The 17,951-nt window shown below is 46.7% G+C and overlaps 1 protein-coding gene and 1 pseudogene across 4 annotated transcripts in view; both read left to right on the top strand.

Moving 5' to 3' along the window:
- The window catches only part of LOC103347431 (uncharacterized), a 211,894-nt gene that overhangs the window by 18,693 nt on the left and 175,250 nt on the right, over positions 1-17,951 (top strand). For all 4 annotated transcript variants that reach the window (XR_016225690.1, XR_016225689.1, XR_016225688.1 and 1 more), the window contains 2 exons: positions 2,259-2,578; positions 4,191-4,325. The gene's annotated coding sequence lies outside the window, so the exon portion shown is untranslated. The remainder of the gene's footprint in view (positions 1-2,258; positions 2,579-4,190; positions 4,326-17,951) is intronic.
- Positions 9,682-10,951, top strand: LOC149120302 (small ribosomal subunit protein eS6 pseudogene; annotated as a pseudogene).

Below are 17,951 nucleotides of genomic sequence, written 5' to 3'. Positions count from 1 at the left end.
CTGGCTCTCATTTGTCTGCCCGCAGGTGGATTTGCAATGGATTGGGCTGGCCACTGCACATGGGTGGGCCACCTGTGAGCCACCAAATGTGCATGTGCAGTCCCTATTGGATTTACAATGATGCATGCACCTTCCTCTCGTGGGTGTGGCCACTGCGCATGTAGGCTGCAGTTAGGAGTGTCACTGTGGGTGCTGCTGCCGACCGTTAGTGCATGTGCAGTCCCCAGTTGGATTTGCAAAGGCATAGGCAGAGGCTCCTGGTGGGGACAGCCACTTGACTTGCACAGGCCACCATTACTCTGGTCACTCTGCATGCTGTGGTTCCCAGTGAGCCACTGCACTTGCGTGCCTGGTCCTCAGTTGAATTTGCAATGTCTTGGGCTGCCAATTGCACGTGTGTGGGTCTCTGAGCCCCCCAAACATGCATTTGTAGTTCTCAGTTGTGTTTGCATTGAATCGATCAGGCACTTCACATGCATGGGCAGTCTGTGAGCCACACAACGCACATGTGCTGTCCCCAGTTGAATTTGCAATGGCATGGAGGGCGACTGTGTGACTGCATGTGGATGAGCTCCCTATTAGCCACCGAATGTGCATGTTCAGTCCCCTGTGGTGTTTGCAAAGGTGCATGCAGAGGCTTCTGAGGGGACAAGCACTTGACTCACACAGGCCTCCATTACTCCAGTGGCTGCATGCTGTGGTCCCAAGTGAGCAACCACATGCATGCCTGGCCTCCAGCTGGACTTGCGATGGTTGGGCCTGTGGGTTAGCAAATGTGCATGCATGGGCCCAGTTCAATTTGCAATGCGTGAGTGGTGACTACACATGCACAGGCAGCCTGTGAGTCACCAAACGCACATGTGCTGTTCCCAGTTGGTGTCCAATGGCTTGGGTGGTGACTGTGATGCTTGGGCCACATTGGAGCCACCAAACCCACAGTCATGGTCCCCTGTTGTATTAGCAGTGGTGTGGGCCAGCCACTGCCCATGCTTGGAATGTCTGTTATCCACCAAACACAGAAGTGCGGTTCCCAGTTGGATATGGAATGGCTTGGGCAGAGACTGCTCATTCTTGGGCTGCCTTCGAGCCAACAAACACATAGGCACCATTGCCATCCCTGGTTTGGACCTGCCATTCATGTGGCAACCTTTGAAACCCCAAATGTGCATATGCTGTCCCTAGTTGGAAGTGCATTGGCTTGGGCAGCATCTGAGCATGTTTGGTCCTTCTACAGCCCACCAAATATGCATGTTCAGTCACCAGTTGGGTTTGAATGGTTTTGGCTGGTCCTCCTTTCTTTCCAAATATCTCCATGGGCATGGTGAACCGAACACACACACGTGCAATGTTTATGTTTTCCCCTGAAAGAAAAAAAAAAAACAGCCAAGCCATTGTGATCATCTGGGAAGTGAACCAGCAGATGGGAGATTTCTCTCTCTGTGTGTCTCTCTTCCTCTCTCTCTCTAGCTCTGACTTGCAAATAAAAATAAATCTTAAAACACAGAAAAAGCAATGGTTGGCTGAACTGTCCATCCATTCTCATTTGTGGGAGCCCTGTGGCCCCCAATGTGATCCAGTGAATTTCACTGATGCTCTTACTGGCCTCCATACCGATGGTTGTCTGATTGCTGTGGTGGTTAATGCTGTGTTGAGTGGGTGTTTATCTTATTAGTGATCGTCTCTAAAAACTCTGCCCCTCCTTGACTTTTCAGGGATCTTGCAAAATCACTTATTATTTGTTCACCTTAATATTACAGCCAATATGATGCGCCATTGGGGAGTATAGAAAATGGCTTATCTTTAATGTTAGTAACTGCAAGAAAAAAAAAAAAACAAAAACAAAACTGAATGTAGAAAAGTGGGGAACAAAAAAGAAAAAGTGACTAAAACCAAAATACTGTGTTAACTTGGATTTGCTCAAGTACCAACTGACAGAATTTTGAAGAACAAGACACAGATGACACAAGCACATTGTAAAGGAGTGATCAAGCCAGCTCCAGGCATGTTCTCAGGGGGATTCTGTGCCTCGCACCAGACGAGACCTTGGCAGCCAAGACAGCTGTGGGCCCTGCTACAGCTCTCCTCACCACTCCAGCAGCACTGCCACGTTCCATGTCACATACCAGATCATTTCTGACAAACATGCAAAACGTAGTCTCAAAGTCGGATGGGAAAAGGGAGACATTTGTGAAGTTCTGTAAGTCTGATGAGCCATGTCAGAAATCAGTCACACTATCATTTTTACCTTTACCTTTAAGGGCGTTGGAATGTTGGTTGTTTGCCAAGTTCTGTCACTGAAGAATGCGTGACAGCACTGATCGCTCGGCTGTCTGCCTGTGACGGGGGAGCCCTCACAACACTTCAGCAACAGCGCAGCCTCGGTGTGGCCACAGCCCCTGCCCTGCAGTCTCCAGCTGCCCTCGTCTGCCTGTGACGGGGGAGCCCTCACAGCACTTCTGCAACAGTGCAGCCTCGGTGTGGCCACAGGCCCTGCCTGCAGTCTCCAGCTGCCCTTGTCCCATGCTGTGCAATGGATTTCTAATTTGTGCAACAACCGGCGGTTACTGGAGAAGAGTAGGTAAGCTGTTGCTTTCTGTAATCTTCATAGGAGCTTTAGAATCAATTTTAAATTCATTTTATCTTATTTTAAATTGACAGATAGCTGTATATATGTGGCATACAGTATAGTGGTACACGGCCTATAAACCTTGTCAGATGATTAAGTGAGGATAATTTTTTAAAGTATTCATTTATTTATTTGAAAGGCAGAGATACAGAGGGGCTGAGATGGGGGGAGAGAGAGAGAGAGGTCTTGCATCTGTTGGTTCACTCCCCAGATGGCTGCATCGGACAGAGCTGTGCTGATCTGGAGCCAGGAGCTTCCTCCAGGTCTCCTACATGGGGCCAGGGGCCCAAGGACTTGGGCCATCTTCTACTGCTTTCCCAGGCCACAGCAGGGAGCTGGATCAGAATGTAGCTTCCAGGACTCGAACCGGCACTCATATTGGATGCCGGCACTGCAGGTGGCAGCTGTAACTGCTAAGCCACAGTGCTGGCCACAAGTGGGCATAATTAACATATCCATCATCTTATCATTTCTTTGGAATGACAACACTGGCAGAAAACCCAGAGGTTCTTGTCCTATGCCTTTGCCAGCAGAAGCACACTCACCACAGTGTGAGCTGAGAGCAGCAATTTAAATTTAAATTGCACAATTCAGGAACAAGGTGGCTTTAATCAGAAATCGGGTTTCTGCAAGAGCCAGGAGTTAAAGGTTTTAACTTCCAGGGAAGTTTTATATGCTCCCTGAGTTTATGGGACGTCCCCAGGAGGGTTGCTCAGGTTCAGGGAGGAGCAGGTTTCTTTGCCATCTGTGTCGTCGTGTGTGCTGCATGTGTTTCAGGTTGGCTGCTGTTGGACGTTTATCATTATAATGGAGTTGGATTTCTGTGCCAGGAAGGAGATGGTGAGGGTCCTGGCCCTGCTTTTACAAGGGTGCAGCAAAGGCCAGCGCTGCGGCTCACTAGGCTAATCCTCGGCCTTGCGGCGCCGGCACACTGGGTTCTAGTCCTGGTCGGGGTGCCGGATTCTGTCCCGGTTGCCCCTCTTCCAGGCCAGCTCTCTGCTGTGGCCAGGGAGTGCAGTGGAGGATGGCCCAAGTGCTTGGGCCCTGCACCCTCATGGGAGACCAGGAGAAGCACCTGGCTCCTGCCTTCGGATCAGCGCGGTGTGTTGGCCGCAGCGCGCTGGTTGCGGTGGCCATTGGAGGGTGAACCAACGGCAAAGGAAGACCTTTCTCTCTGTCTCTCTCTCACTGCCACTCTGCCTGACCAAAAAAAAAAAAAAAAAAAACACCAAGGGCGCAGCAAACCTGATGCAGCTGAGTCAGAATTGCAGGCAGCTCCTTAATGAGAAGTGTGAGAAGTGTTAGCTGCTGAGCTTGGCTGCATCCAATCAGCTTCCCCCGCCCCTTTATTTGCAAGAACACCTGGGGATGGGTAGTGTCAGCAAGCTTTTTCGCCAAACTTACACTGTTTTCTTGAGCGGGAGGAATGGTTTCTGTGTTGGCTCTCGTTGCTTAGAATTTAAAGATTCAAAGGTGTACACGGCGTCACTGTCTGGCTGCTTCCTGCTGTCATCTGGGACATGAGGCCGGATTGGTTTTAACCAGGAAGTGAACGAATTTCCAGGGTTGGTGAGCCCGTTTCTGTGGAGGTGGAAGTTCTGGGAACAGGAAGGCCTGGCCTTCCTTGGCTACGAATGAAAATGGCTGGAGAATGACGAAGGCAGGGACCGCCACGCAGCTGAGAACAAGCCACAGAGGGGTGAGTAAACTGAACCAGGAGAACTGGGGGCCTGGGGACATGGTGCAGCCCCACCGGGTTTCAGTCTTTGTTCTTAGCCACATGGACGTGCGATTCAGTGCCTGAAGAGTGCTTAATCACACTGGACAGGTTTGTCAAACTCGGGGGGCTATGGGGCCGCAGCCTCCTCTGGACTCTGCAAGGAGAGAAATGGGAGGCAGCCCTTCCTAGCCAGGGAATGTGTGCTTGAGGGCTGGCCCCTGGCTGCACTCGAGGAGGCCAGGCTGGGGACGATGTGACTAAGTCGTGCCTTACGCCCCTCTGTAGCTTCCTTCAGTTTGCCTCAGGTCTGCTTCCAGGCAGTTGGTGAACTTACAAAGGTTAAGTGGCCTTGCAGCTCTTGCCGTCACCGTGAAGTCGGCTCACACTTCCACTCTGGATGACTGATGCTGGAGGTCCCATCCCTGTGGGATTTCCTTGCTCTTGTCATTTTTGCACAGAACTCACACTCTGGGCTGACTTCCTGGATGGCAGTGATCACTTTCTATCCAGCCACACACTTACAGAGGCGTAGAAATGGACTCTTTCCATGATGAGCAGTCACGTGCAGCCTTAGCAGTGTGGTAGACACAGTGTTCAGGTATACAAGGTCTTTCTCAGGATTCCAGTACCAACCACTGCTACACTGATGGAAACCCACAATTCTCTTTGACGGACGTCTGAATTCCTATCCAAGGGGCAGCTCTTGAACAAGCTGAAAGTTGGAGTGAGGGCCATATGGAGTGTTGATTTATAGAGGGAGAGGCTGTTGACTGGTTGATCCAGGTGATTTTTCTGGATTCCCTGGCCGCTATTCCCTAACTGCTATTTTAGTGGGACGTGTATTTCCACATGTAACTTTTTGTTAGAGGATCCTTTTTTTTTTTTTTTTTGTTATCTGCCATTAAAAATCCTCCTTTCTTTCCAGATATCTCCCTGGGTGTGGAGAGCCAAACACACACACGTGTGGAATCGGGACAAATGTGTGTTTTGAAAGCAAAGCAAAGGGCAAAATGTCTGCTCCTGTTCAACGCCCAGCTCTGAACTGCATTGCTTGCATTCTTGTTAAGTTTTCCAGGTTCTTTACATGTAAGGGATAGTAGTCCTTTGTCAGATGAACAGATTATCAGTATGTCTCTCATTCTGTGGATTGTTTTTCCTGCTGTGCAGAAGCCTCTGAGTCTGATAAAATCACATTTGTCTGGTTTTCTTCCTTTTCTCTTGATCTTTTTAAAACCATTGCCTATGGAGATGTCTTGGTGTTTCCCCTGTGATCTCATCTGAGCGCTTATTTTTCAACCTTACGTTGAGATCTTTGATCTGTTTTGAGTAAATGATTGCATAGGGTGGGGAATTGGCCCAGTTCAGTTATCTGCGTGTGGACATGCAGTCTTCCAGGCACCATTTAGTAGAGACACTGTCCTTTCTCTGTGTGTTTTGGGCACCTTTGTCCACGGCAAGATGGCTGTGGATGCTGGGTTCATTTCTTCGATCTTTACTCAGTTAATTAATCTTTGTGACTGTCTTCATGCCAGGATCATGTCGGTGTTGTTGGAATAGTAGAAGGGCTTGAAGTCTGGTGTTCTTGTGCTTCCAGCTGTATTATTTTTGTTCAAGTCTGATTTGTCCATTTGAGGACTTTGGTGCTGCTATGTGAATTTCAAAGTTGTTTCTTATTGTTCTTTGGAGAATGTAATTGGTAGTTTTGTGACGACTACATTGAATCTTTCAATCTCTTTGTGTAGTATGGACAATTTATTGTTTTCCAGACGAGGACAGGCATTGTGGCATAGCAGTGGCGCCACCACCTGTGACACCTGCATCCCCATGCAGCAGTTCCTGTCCTGGCTGTTCCACTTGCAATCCAGCCACATGCTAATGGCCTGGGAAAAGTAATGGAAGATGGCTCAAGTCCTTTGGCCTCTGCCATTCCTGTGGAGACCTGGATGAAGCTCCTGGCTCCTGGCTTGAGCCTTTCCTAGTGCTGGCCATTGAGGCCACTAGGGGAGTGAACCAGCAGATACAGGACCTACCTTCCCCCCATCCCACTCTAACTTTCAAATAAATCATTTTTAAAAGGTAAATAAATACGTTTTCCAACCATGAATATGGGGGGCCGTTCTTCTGTTTTAGCTCCTTCATTTCTTTCATTACTGCTGTGTCATTATCATTGGAGGAGTCTTTACTATTTATGGTTTAATTTATTCCATTTAAATTTTTTTTGTAATTATTAATGGAATTGGTCTTGTAACTTCTTTCTCACAGTTCATTGTTTGTTTATACAAATGCTAATTAGCTTTGCACATTGAATTTGTACCCTGCAGCTACTGGATTTGTTTTCCAGTTCTAATATTCTCTTGCAGGAGTCTGCAGGTTTCTCCCAAGTAGAATCCTGTCATCTGCAAACAGGGACAGTTGGACTTCCTCCTTTCCTATTTGTATGCATTTTACTTGTTTCTCTTGCCTAATTGCTTTCGTGATAACTTGCTGTGCTGTATTGAATAAGAGTGGTGGTTGTAGACATTCTTTTCAGATTCCAGATCTTTGAGGAAATCCTCTTAGCTGTGAGTTTGTCCAACATAGCCTGTACCGTTGGGACATACCCCTTCTATGCTGAGTTTGTTCAAGGTTTCTTTTTTTTTTTTTAAGATCTATTTATTTATCTGAAAGTGGAGTTAGAGAGAGGAGAAGCAGAAAGAGTGAGAGAGAGGGAGAGGGAGAGAGAGAGGTTGGTCTTCCATCCGATGGTTCACTCCCCAATTGGCCACAACGGCCGGAGCTGTGCCAGTCCGAAGCCAGGAGCTTCTTCCAGGTCTCCCACGCGGGTGCAGGAGTGCAAGGACTTGGGCCATCTTCTACTACTTTTTTTTTTATTTAATGAGCATAAATTTCCAAAGTACAGCTTATGGATTACAATAGCTTCCTCCCCCATAACTTCCCTCCCACCCACAACGCTCTCCTCTCCCACTCCCTCTCCCCTTCCCCTTCACATCACGATTAATTTTCAATTATCTTTATATACAGAAGATCAATTTAGCATATGTTAAGTAAAGATTTCCACATTTTGCTCCCACATAGAAACACAAAGTGTAAAATACTATTTGAGTACTAGTTATAGCATTAATTAAACACCTAAGAGTAATTGTGTATTAATTACAGAGTTCAACCAATAGTTTTAAGTAGACTATAAAATGCATCTTTTGTATTGTTGTGGCTCCCCCCCCCCGACCTCCCTCCCTCCCTCCCGTGGCCCTCCCCTTACCCACTCCCTCTCCCATCCCGCCCTGCATCGAGTTTCATTTTCAATTACCTTGATATACTGAAGATCAAGTTAGTATATACTAAGCAGGGATTTCAACAGGTTGCACTCACACAACCGAACCAGCTATAGGGTATTGTTCGACTAGTAGTGTTGTTTTTGAGTTTCATAGTTAAACATATTAAGGACAGAGATCCTGCGTGGGGAGCATGAACCCAGTGACTCCCATTGTTGATTTAACAATTGGCACTCTTATTTATGATGTCAGTAATCACCCGAGACTCTTGCTATGAGCTGTCTAGGCTATGGAAGCCCCTTGAGTTCAGCAACTCTGAATTTGTTTAGTCAAGGCCATACACAGTGGAGGTTCCTTCCTCCCTTCAGAGAAAGGTGCCTCTCTCCTTGGCCATCTTCTACTACTTTCTCAGGCCATAGAAGAGAGCTGGATTGAAAGAGGAGCAGCCGGGTCTCGAACCAGTGCCCATATGGGATGCTGGCGCTTCAGGCCAGGGTGTTAACCAGCTGCACCACAGCGCCGGCCCCATGTGCAAAGTTTCTAAATGAGGAGAGATTGTTTAATTGTATCTAGTGATTTCTCTGTCGAGGTGATCGTATGAGCTTTTTCCTTCCTTCTATTGAAGTGATTAGTGATAGGTTTCTTGGTGTGCACAGGTTGAATGTACCTGAATCCCTGTGATAAACCCCAGTTGATCAGTATGAATGATTTTTTGTTAAGTTCATTTTGCTAGAGTTGGTTGAGGATTTTGCAGCTGTGTCTACTGGGGACACTGACTTGTAATTTTATTTTTTGGTTGTGTCCTTGCCTGGTTTTGAAGTAGAGGTAATGCTGTCCTCCTAGAATGAATTTGGAAGGTTTCCCTCCCTTTGAATTTTTAGGGGCTACTTTGAGATTAATCAGTTTGGTTCTTACTGAGAGTTTGCTAAAATGAAGCCATGAAGCCATCTGGTCCTGGGCTTTTCCTTGCTGGGAGCTTTTTTCTTACTGCTTCCAACTCTCAGCTTATTGTTGGTCTCTCTTCATGCTGCAGGTGTGGTAAGTCACACCTACAGAGTTTTATCTCTTTTTTTTTGACGGGCAAAGTTAGACAGTGAGAGAGAGACAGAGAGAAAGGTCTTCCTTTTCCCATTGTTTCACCCCCCCCAAGTGGCTGCTACGGCCAGCTCGTTGTGGCCAGCATGCTGCACCGATCTGAAGCCAGGAGCCAGCTGCTTCCTCCTGGTCTCCCATACAGGTGCAGGGCCCAAGCACTTGGGCCATCCTCCACTGCCTTCCCAGGCCACAGCAGAGAGCTAGACTGGAAGAGGAGCAACGGGACAGAATCTGGTACCCCGACTGGGACTAGAACCTGGTGTGCCGGCACTGCAGGCGGAGGATTAGCCTAGTGAGCCATGACGCCAGCCCTTATCTTTCTCTTAATGGTTCTCAAATTTGTTGGCATGTGGTTTTCACAATCTATAATGGGCAGTGATGTTTCTGTGTTATCATATGCGTTGTCACATTTTCATGTCTGCTATTGACTTGAGTCTTCTGTTTTTATTGTCTACCTAAAAATTTGTTCACAAGTGTATTTTTTTAAAGATTTATTTTATTTATTTGAAAGAGTTACAGAGAGACAGAGGCAGAGAGAGGTCTTCTATCCACTGGTTCACTCCCCAGTTGGCCATAATGGCTGAAGCAGTGCTGATCCAAAGAAGGAGCCTCTTCCAGGTCTCCCACGTGGGTAAAGGGGCCCAAGGATTTGGGCCATCTTCCACTGCCTTCCTAAGCCATAGCAGAGAGCCGGGTCAGAAGTGGAGCGGCTAGGACTTGAACCTGCACCCTTATGGGATGCCCATGATGCAGACTGGCGCTTTAACCTGCTGTGCCACAGCACCAGCCCCCACAACAGTATTTTTTCCTTCATACTACCTGAACTCTTAGTGTAGAGTTACCCTTAGGAGTATAAAGTAAACTAAAAATAGATTTTTGTAAAAATTAATGGAAATAGGAGAGGGAGGAGGAAGAAGGGTTGGAGCGTGGGTGGGAGGGAGGGAAGGATGGGGAATATCACTATGTTCCTAGATCTGTATATAGGCAATACATGAAACTTGTATACCTTAAATAAAATTTAGCCTCCGAAGCGGCCAGCTGCTTCAAAATGAAGCTGAATACCTCCTTCCCAGCCACTGGCTGCCAGAAACTCATCCAAGTGCACAATGAACGTAAACTTCATACTTTCTATGAGAAGTGTATGGCCACAGAAGTTGCTGCCGACACCCTGGGTGAAGAATGGAAGGGTTATGTGGTCCGGATCAGTGGTGGGAATGACAAACAAGGTTTTCCCATGAAGCAAGGTGTCTTGACCCATGGGCGGGTCCACCTTCTGCTGAATAAGGGGCATTCCTGTTACTGACCAAGGAGAACTGGAGAAAGAAAGCTCAAATCAGTTTGGGGCTGCATTGTTGATGCCAATTTGAGTGTTCTCAACTTGGTCATTGTAAAAAAAAAAGAGAGAGAGAGATTCCTGGATTGACAGATACCACGGTGCCTTGTCGCCTGGGTCCTAAAAGAGCCAGCAGAATTCGTAAGCTTTTCAGTTTCTCTAAAGAAGATGATGTATGCCAGTATGTTGTAAGAAAAGCCCTTAAACAGGGTAAGAAACCTAGGACCAAAGCACCCAAGATTCAGCGTCTAGTTACTCCATGTGTCCTGCGACACAGACGCCGGCAAATTGCTCTGAAGAAACAGTGTACTAAGGAGAACAAGGAGGAGGCTGCAGAATATGCTAAACTCTCAGCCAAGGGAATGGAGGAGGCCAAAGAAAAATGCCAGGAACGGATTGCCGGGAGATGTGGGCTGTCTTCTCTGAGAGCGTCTACTGCTAAATCTGAGTCCAGTCAAAACTAAGGTTTAATAACAACAAATAAATAAGATTGTGTTTCAGAGCTCAAAAAATAAAAATAAACACAAATTTTGTTCACCTTTTCAAAAAACCTGATCCACTCATTGTTGGGGAATGGGACAGCCTGGCCAGCTGTGCCCCTCCCGACATGTACAAGCACAAGAAGTTTAGTGCTGGGCTTTTTCCACCCTGCCCATTGCTAACCGCAAGATCCTGTTTTGACTGTAAGCATCCTGTTATTGCATGTTTCCCACATTTACTAAGTTTTGTTTCTTGCTGATTTGGTAACATGTTTTCCGTGAATCATATATAAACAGGTGGACGGTGGGAGGGGGATATATAAGAGGGTTGGAGGAGGCGAAGACAGCGGGCGTTCGTGACATGTAACCTGAGTCTGCTAAAAAATAAAGTGGAAGCTGAAAAGCCGATAAACGCGTCTGGTGTCTCCGAGGTCTCGCCGGCGTTAACCTATCCGGAAGGTGCATGCCTGCAACTGGTGCCGTGACTCGGATTGCTGCGACGTGGAAAGAAAGTAAGAAAAAAAAAAGTCTATAGACGGAGTCTAGGGGAAAAAGCCTAGGAATACCGTGGTACAATGGGGAACACACAGTCCACCACGAAAATGCACCTATTGATTAGCCACCTTTTAAAGGCAATGAGGTTGCCCGTAAAGAGTGTAGCTGTGTGCAATTTTACTAGGATACTATATAAAACTTGTCCTTGGTTTGTTGAAGAAGGAGATTTATCACAGGTTTGGTGGAGATGGGTGGGACGTGAATTGCGAAACGCTGGAGTCGAGGAGGGAGTGATCCACTTGTGGTAGCTGATAGATACTGCCTTACGGTCAGAGGATGACCAGGTCGGGGAACTCTTAGATGAAGTCTCCGAACTACTGGAGGAGCTCAGCGAAGACTCCCGTGATAGTAGCGAAAAAGGAGACAATATAGAGGAACAAAGGATGGAAGCAAGCGGAGGAGCCTGACCAAAAGCGAAACATCCGCAGACGCTGGAATTGCCTCCACTTTACCCGGAGTTGCCCTTAATGCCCTCCGCTGCTCCTTACGAACCGCCCCCTCATCCTATGTGCTGTTGCTGTTTTGCTGGCAATGCTTCAAGTGAGATGAGGCCCATAGTTCTAGAGTCTGGGCTGGAGAAACAGACTAGAAGGCAAATACTTGAAAACGAAAGTGCTCGTAATGACGATGAAGCCGCTTTTTTAAATAAATACTGGGGATTCAACTCCCCACCCACCACGGCGCCTGAAACCAAATTGGGCAGAGTTCTTTAACCCCCATCAGATCTTTCCAGTGACTGAAGACCGCCAAGGAAATCGCGGGTGGACTCCGGTCAACTTTACAGCATTAAAAGAGCTGCAAAAGGCAGTGACTCTCTACGGGCCACATGCTAACTTCACCAAAGCTATTCTAGGAACCTTAGGCACTCATGGCCTAGTCCCTGAAGATTGGAGAAATGTCTGCAAGGCAGTCCTTTCAGGGGGAGATTATCTCTTATGGTCAGCCGCTTATAGGGAACTAGCTCGTACTCAGGCGGCACAAAACCGAGCTGATGGGTAACCTGCCTGGAATGAGGACATGTTAAATGGAGAGGGAGCATTCCATGCAGAAGCAGTGCAAGCTCGGTGTCCCCGGGAGGTATTACAACAAATAAGAGATATAGCCTTGAGGGCCTGGAAGGTAGTGCCAACAAAAGGGGAAGTTAAACACAGTCTTACTAAGATAATACAAGGACCCTCCGAGCCTTATGCAGATTTTATTAACCGCCTTTATGAAGCTGCGGGCAATCTGAGTCTCCTGAAGAGGCCGCACCCTTGCTGAGACGACTGCATATGAAAATGCTAATAAGACATGTCGCTCTGTGCTAAGGCCTTGGCAACATAAGGACATCCCTACCTTTATGAAAATTTGCAGAGATGTCATGGATGATGTTGCCTCTGGGCCTCCCTCCTGGCCAGCACAAGAGTCAGAGAATACACTGGTAGGGTTGGGTACTACCCATGCTCCACCTAGGAGTGCCAGCATCCTCACTTGGACTGACAATGAAGGCCATTCTGGACAGATCCAACCATATATCTTATTAGCATATGAAAATGCTAATAAGACATGTCGCTCCACGCTAAGGCCTTTGCAACATAAGGACATCCCTACCTTTATGAAAATTTGCAGAGATGTCATGGATGATGTTGCCTCTGGGGCTCATGCTGCTATGGCAATGGCTAAGGCCAATAGAGCGAGTGACTGCAAATGTTTCTCTTCGGCCAACCCGGACATGTAAAAAAGGAATGTAGACAACAGAAGCCCAACAAACGACAGCCAGGATTATGCCCTAAATGTGGGAAAGGTAATCATTGGGCCAGTGATTGTTATTCTAAGACTGATAGAGCAGGAAACTCCATTCCCCAAGAGTCAAAAAATGGGACAGGGGCCCCAGCACACCAGGGCCTGAAGCAAAATTGGGTGTGCCAGCAATCAAAAAAGGGGGATCAGGAACAGTAAGCTGTTTCGAATTGCGGCCAACTGAGTCTCAAATATTAACTCCAGCTATGGGTCCTCAAATCATTGATGTAGTCCCTACTAAAAATTCTCTTCCCAATACTGGCTTCGGACTAGTGATTGGATGAGCCACCAATTTTCAGCGTGGACTCCAAATTCAGCCAGCAATAGTAACTTTCCCCACATGCAAACCTAAAGTTATCGTTCAAGCCACCTTAGGTGCAGCTATCGTAGATAATGACAGACCCCTAGCACAATTACTATGCTGGGAAAAAATTAGAGATCAGAGAGCTAAACAAGGAAGTGATTTTGCAGCACTCTCCTTATCATTGGAAAACAGACCACTTTGGCCTCTTGTCATTCAGGGAAAAACAGTACAAAGCTTGTTAGATACTGGGGCTGATGTAAGTATTATAGCCGCAGACGACTGGCCTCCCTCCTGGCCAACACAAGAGTCAGAGAATACACTGGTAGGGTTGGGTACTACCCATGCTCCACCTAGGAGTGCCAGCATCCTCACTTGGACTGACAATGAAGGCCATTCTGGACAGATCCAACCATATATCTGTAAGCTGCCAGTTACCCTTTGGGGACGAGATGTCCTACAGGAACTAAGACTTACCTTGACTAATGAAAAGGGAAAACAACAAGGATCACAGGCTGCGTGGAACATCATGACATGAATGGGATATAAAGGTGGAGGCCTGGGAGCTAGGGAACAGGGTATTACAACGCCCATTAGTCCAAAAGGAGAAAAGGACAGGCATGGACTGGGTTTCCAGGAGGGGCCACCGCACCGCAGCCAATCCCTGTAACTTGGCTCTCCTCTAAGCCAGTGTGGATTTCGCAGTGGCCCCTTACAGAAGAAAAATTGGCTGCTGTAAAAACCTTAGTAGAGAAACAATTAGGGGCAGGACATCTTCAGCCATCTACTTCTCCTTGGAATACTCCTATCTTTGTGATTAAAAAGAAATCAGGTAAATATCACCTACTTCACGATTTAAGAGCTATAAATAAACAAATGCAACCTATGGGGGCCACCTAACCCGGCCTCCCCGTTTTAACCATGCTACCTAGAGAATGGAAACTAATAGTAGTTGATATAAAGGATTGTTTTTTCTCTATCCCCCTAGCCAAGGAAGATAGACAATGTTTTGCCTTTACAATTCCCTCTATAAATCATATAGGACCCAATGCTCATTCTGAGTGGACAGTATTGCCACAAGGAATGACTAATAGTCCCACATTATGTCAAATATATGTTGCTAAGGCTATTGCACCTGTAAGAAAATTATTTCCACAAATGACAATAGTACACTACATGGGTGATAGTCTATTGGCTGCTCTCAACCAGGAAGAATTAGATAAAGCCTTTTTTGCATTAGAGCAATCCCTAAACAATTATAATCTTATCTTATCCCCTGAAAAGATTCAATGAGTTCTTGCAGTACAATATTTAGGACTATCGATTACCCCTACCACAGTAAAGCCTCTTGATTTTAATATCTCCACTCATCATGTTAAAACCTTAAATGACTTACAAAAATTGTGTGGAAATTTTTTTAAATTAAATTTAATTTAAAAAAAATTTTTTTTTGACAGGCAGAGTGGACAGTGAGAGAGAGACAGAGAGAAAGGTCTTCCTTTTGCCGTTGGCTCACCCTCCAATGGCCGCCACGGCCAGTGCGCTGCGGCTGGCGCACCGCGCTGATCTGATGGCAGGAGCCAGGAGCCAGGTGCTTTTCCTGGTCTCCCATGGGGTGCAGGGCCCAAGCACCTGGGCCATCCTCCACTGCACTCCCTGGCCACAGCAGAGAGCTGGCCTGGAAGAGGGGCAACCGGGACAGAATCCGGCGCCCCAACCGGGACTAGAACCTGGTGTGCTGGCACCGCTAGGCGGAGGATTAGCCTAGTGAGCCGCAGAGCCGGCCCAAATTGTGAGGAAATTTAAACTGGATTCGGCCTTATTGTAAAATGACTACTGAAGAAATGCACCCTTTGTTCCGACTTCTGGAAGGTGATGCATGCCTAAATTCACCCAGACAACTTACAAAGGAGGCAAAACCAGTATTAAAAAATTTTGAACAGCACCTTAAGAGCACCGCTATGCAGCGGTGTGACCCCACTATGCCCTTAAGTATTTTGGTGTTCATACAAAGTCATTATCCCTATGCTTTACTCTGGCAAGAAGGACCATTGTTGTCTGTATACCCACATAACCATATGCCCAGATCTATTACCTCCTATGCGGAGGCTATGGGAAATTTAGTTTTACAAGCCATCCACCGAGTCGTAGAAATTGCAGGGAGAAGACCACAGTCCTGCATTCTTCCATTAGAGTCTGTAGTCATTCAGGAGTGGGCTAAGGAAACTTGGCAATGGTCCCACATCACCATCACCCTTGACATAAGTGTAGATAACCATTATCCCCATCATCCTTTTATTAGATTTTGTGACATGGTACCCTTACACTATTTTAAAAGAGTTTATTCTAATCCCATTCCCAAAGCACCCATAGCTTTTACTGATGGAGCAAAAGGAGGTACCGGGGTGGCTATTTTACAAGGTCAGGTGCATCATGCAGTTACTGCGTCTCCCTCACCTCAACATGCAGAGCTAGCTGTAGTGGCTAAGTTATTAAATATGGTTGAGGGTCCTCTTAATATCGTTTCTGATAGCTTATATGTTGTTAATGCTGTTAAGAGGCTAGGCTCCCCTTCGCTAATATCCAAAAGTTCTACAGAGTTTCCTTATTTTGAGCTTGTTCAGCACGCTTTATTTAGGAGATCAGATCCCATTTTTATCACCCATATTAGAGCACATACCTCTCTGCCAGGTCCTCTCACTGCGGGAAACACCCTTGCCGATCAACATTCCCGCTTCCTTTTAGCTTGCACTGCCATGGAACAGGCAAGGGAATATCACAAACTTTGGCATGTTAATAGTAAGACCTTAAGTATGAGGTTTAATATCCCTATTCGTAAAGCTAAATCTATTGTCCAAAATTGTGAAAAATGTGTTATTCATCAGCCTGTTACTATGCCCACTGGAGCTAATCCCCGGGGCCTTTATCCATGTCACATTTGGCAAATGGATGTAACGCATATCCCTGCCTTTGGCAAGCTATCCTGTGTCCATGTTACGGTGGATACTTACTCAGGAGTAGTTATGGCTACCGCCGCCGCCAAAGAGTCCACCTCCCATGTAATGCAACATATGTTACAATGTTTTGCTTCTTGGGGAATTCCTAATATAATAAAAACTGATAATGGACCTGCTTATACTTCTAAGGCTTTTGCTGAGTTTTTAGCAACTTTTCATATCTCTCATTTAACCGGCATCCCATATAACCCTACTGGACAAGCCGTTGTGGAACGCACTAATCTGTATCTGAAAAATTTTGTATTAAAACAAAAAGGGGGAATAGGGGCACTATCCCGTTCCCCTTAAAGACATTCTCAACTTCGCCTTACTTACCATAAATTTTTTAAATAAAAAAGCTGGTGGTCTCACCCTGGCAGAACGTCATGTAATCTTGGAACAGACCCCCAATAGTAATAAACCCCATGAACCGACAGAAGCTCAGCCACCCGTTAGAAAAATGATTATGTGGAAAGACCCACAAGATAACAAATGGAAAGGCCCATACCCATTAATAAGAAGGGTATGAGGTGCTGTTTGTTTTCTCCCACAGGAAGAAAAAAATCCAATCTGGACTCCAGAAAGACAGACAAGAACAATAGAGTGGCAAGATGATCGTGATCCTACTCCTAATAATGACGCCACTGTGACCGACGATGGCCAAGCTGGATGAGTATTGGGGTCTCTTGAGAGCCCTACCTCTCCTTCTACCTGTTTCTAATTCTTCTAACCTTCTGCCAGTTGTGTATTTGCATAACTCTACCATAGGTGAAAGATTCGGAGTGCCTTACAACAGTCTTGTCAATTCTTCCCATCAGGGCCAGGTTAACTTACCCATCCACCTTTCGGGAGCACTATGCTTCCATAAGCCTAAGTTTGGTGCAGATCTTTGTGGTTATAATTATACCGGCTTTCCTATGCCATGTATTAATTTGGTCACTTATTCCATGGGAGATGTTATCAACTGGAATGAGTCAGGTAGTTCTTACACAGCCAATATTACAGGGGAACTTATAGCCTTTCGATCTGAGTCACTACCTCTCAGGTGCCAGGAGTGTCACAGACCATTTGCTCCTTACCCTCCTACCAATCCACTTCCTTCTTGCACTTCTCAGGCACCCCCAATTCTCCAGATGCCTGTCCACCTCTGATCGATTCCCTGTTGCTCCTTAATGTTAATTTCTTTGCACCTTCTTGATTTGCCTTTTCTTTTTTTTTTTTTTTTGACAGGCAGAGAGTGGACAGTGAGAGAGAGAGACAGAGAGAAAGGTCTTCCTTTTGTCATTGGTTCACCCTCCAATGGCTGCCGCGGCCAGCACGCTGTGGCCGGCGCACTGCGCTGATCCAAAGGCAGGAGCCAGGTGCTTCTCCTGGTCTCCCATGGGGTGCAGGGCCCAAGCACCTGGGCCATCCTCCACTGCACTCCCTGGCCACAGCAGAGAGCTGGCCTGGAAGAGGGGCCACCAGGACAAAATCCGGCGCCCTGTCCGGGACTAGAACCCGGTGTGCCGGCGCCGCAAGGCAGAGGATTAGGCTAGTGAGCTGCGGCACTGGCTATGATTTGCCTTTTCATCACCCAATGAAACCCATGTATCATCCCCTATTTGCCTTCAGCCTCCCTTCTTTTGGTGTCGCTGTAATGCTACTAATAATACTTGCACTACAGGAGTTATTTCCTCATGTGTTAAAGGAAAATTAAATGAAGTGGAAACATTGGTGGTTGTGTGGATTCCCATTTGGGTTCCTGTACCAGTTGCGGTGTCTGAGAAGGACTTCTCAATGGCTGTTTGACACA

The sequence above is a fragment of the Oryctolagus cuniculus genome, chromosome 19 (assembly GCF_051225735.1).
Source record: "Oryctolagus cuniculus isolate XC-2025 breed Fujian yellow rabbit chromosome 19, ASM5122573v1, whole genome shotgun sequence".
NCBI classification, from domain to species: domain Eukaryota; kingdom Metazoa; phylum Chordata; class Mammalia; order Lagomorpha; family Leporidae; genus Oryctolagus; species Oryctolagus cuniculus.
Note: the sequence above shows the minus strand (reverse complement) of the source record. Positions and strands in the feature narration are given on the sequence as shown.